This window comes from Humulus lupulus, chromosome 5 (assembly GCF_963169125.1).
Source record: "Humulus lupulus chromosome 5, drHumLupu1.1, whole genome shotgun sequence".
In the NCBI taxonomy this organism is placed as follows: domain Eukaryota; kingdom Viridiplantae; phylum Streptophyta; class Magnoliopsida; order Rosales; family Cannabaceae; genus Humulus; species Humulus lupulus.
In genome coordinates, this window is record NC_084797.1 from 145,973,096 (window position 1) to 145,975,347 (window position 2,252).

Sequence of the window (2,252 nt, forward strand, 5' to 3'; positions counted from 1 at the left end):
TATAAGTGTTGTCCATAAGAGACGAAATCTTCATTTATTACTGTAAATCCCCTAAAGTCGTGGGATATTATTTGGTTAGTTATACGTCCCCTGGTCTTCAGGGGACGTTTCCTTTTATATCTGATTATAGACATTTAAAGCCATTATTTTATTTACACAAAAAGAGTAACTACCCAAAATATGTGGGATATTATTATGCAACCTTCTCTATAAATAGAGAGGTCATGCACCATTGTAAAGGACCGAAATTCTGAACCTTGAGAGAAAACTCTGAAGAATTCATGCTTAAGAATTTTCAGAGATAATCTTGAGTTTAATAATAGAGACTCGTGGACTAGGCAGATTTAACTATTGAACCACGTAAAAATCGTGTTTTGTGTTGTTATTTTTTAATTGGTCATTACTAGTAATTGTTTACGTGCTCTTCTTTCACTGTTGACGAAAAACGGCGTCAACAAATGGTAACTATATCGTTTTTTCTCCTTTCTTTATGAATTTTCCATTGCCCATTTCAATCATATCATTGAAGACTATTTCATAGTTTATGATATTAATGACATTTATTCTTGGAAATAATTTTGTCTATAGGTACTTACCAATGAACAATTTCTCTGGTCAGCTATCGCCAGAACTAGGGAATTTAAACAAATTAAAAATAATGTATGCTTGTATTATTACGGGTCTTTCGTTTCATTTCTTTTTCTATTTATGATTGGGTTCATTTATTTATAGTCCATACAGGTATCGTGAAACCCATTGAGTATTACTATTCAACTTAATGATTGCAATAGTACATTGGTCCCATCCTGATTCCTTTGTTTTTCATTGTTTATATTTGATAGTAGTCTTTTCAGTTCTGGAGTTAGTGGCGAGATTCCTTCAACATTTGAAAATCTCCGAAGCTTGGAACAATTGTAAACTGTTTCTTTTACCTCTCATGATATAATAGGCATACTATTATATAAGAAATAAAAAAAGTTATAAGTTTTTCTTGTCTAATAACATCTTCAACTTGTAGGTGGGCATTAGATAATGAGCTTACAGGCAAGATTCCATATTTCATAGGAAGTTGGTCAAATCTTATTAACATGTAAGACAAGTTGAATAGATGCGTGTATTTTGATAACATTGCAACATCTATATATGTATATTAACAGAAAGTTAGCCACTTGCTTATGTTAATGCAGGGTATTACAAAGAAATTATTTTCAAGGGCCTATACCATCAACGTTTGTGAATCTGACTTCTGTAGTACAATTGTGAGTAACATCCTCAATACAAATCTATCTACAAATTTTTAAAGCTAATAATCTTAAGTGTGAACTATATACATATGTAGGCGGTTGAGTGATATATCTAATGCAAGTTCTCCCCTTGCATTTATCGCCAATATGAAGTCTCTAGTAATCTTGTAAGTAACATGTTTTCAACACATAATCATATAGCTCATGTATATAATTCATTTAATGTATTCTCTATTGGATTATATAATCATACAATTGATAACATAACCTGCAGAGAATTTATAGGGATTTGAGCTTCAACAAGTTAAATGGAGAGATTCCGGACTCTCTTTTCAACATGAATTCACTTTCAGCTTTGTAATATATCCTTGTCTCTCTTTTATTGCATTTTATCATATGCTTCATGATAGCAGCTATTATAGTATATATTAAAGCAAGTAATTCTGTTTCTTTGATAAGATTTCTTGGAAACAATAGCCTAAGTGGTACCTTGCCACAGAGGAAAAGTCCAAATCTTCTCACCATGTAAGTTAATATATTTTATATTTTAATACTTCGTAAAATAATTTATCCAGATGCATAAAAATTCTAATATGCGGAATAGACTGAATAAGATTGTCACAAAATAAAGACGATCGTTAGAGTATATAACTATTTTAGTATTTAAATTTTATCCATCACATTTTCTTTATTGTATTTTTTTTAATCTATATAAACTAAATTATAATTGCAGCACATACTATGTGCTTCCACCACACTTATATAAATATATGTAGGTGTGTTTAACGTAAAATATACATTTCAATTATTAAATATAAATGTATTGCTTGTAAAAAAAAATTAAATAATTTACTGTACATAGGAAGAATGAAATAGAAAAATATAAAACATTTCTTATATTATTAAACATGCAAGGATCACATAAGAAAGGATTAGTAGTCATTTACAAGTATTCCTATAGGATTAAAATATGATTAGTATAGTAATAGTAAAAAAAATCATAAATAT

At 29.2% G+C, this 2,252-nt stretch overlaps 1 long non-coding RNA gene across 1 annotated transcript; it reads left to right on the forward strand.

Annotated features, from left to right (window-relative positions):
- Positions 1–730: 730 nt before the first annotated feature.
- Positions 731–1,403, forward strand: LOC133780653 (uncharacterized). Its single transcript, XR_009869479.1, has 4 exons — positions 731–914; positions 1,019–1,090; positions 1,188–1,259; positions 1,340–1,403. It is a non-coding gene; the product is annotated as an uncharacterized LOC133780653 (long non-coding RNA).
- The last annotated feature ends 849 nt before the right edge of the window (positions 1,404–2,252 follow it).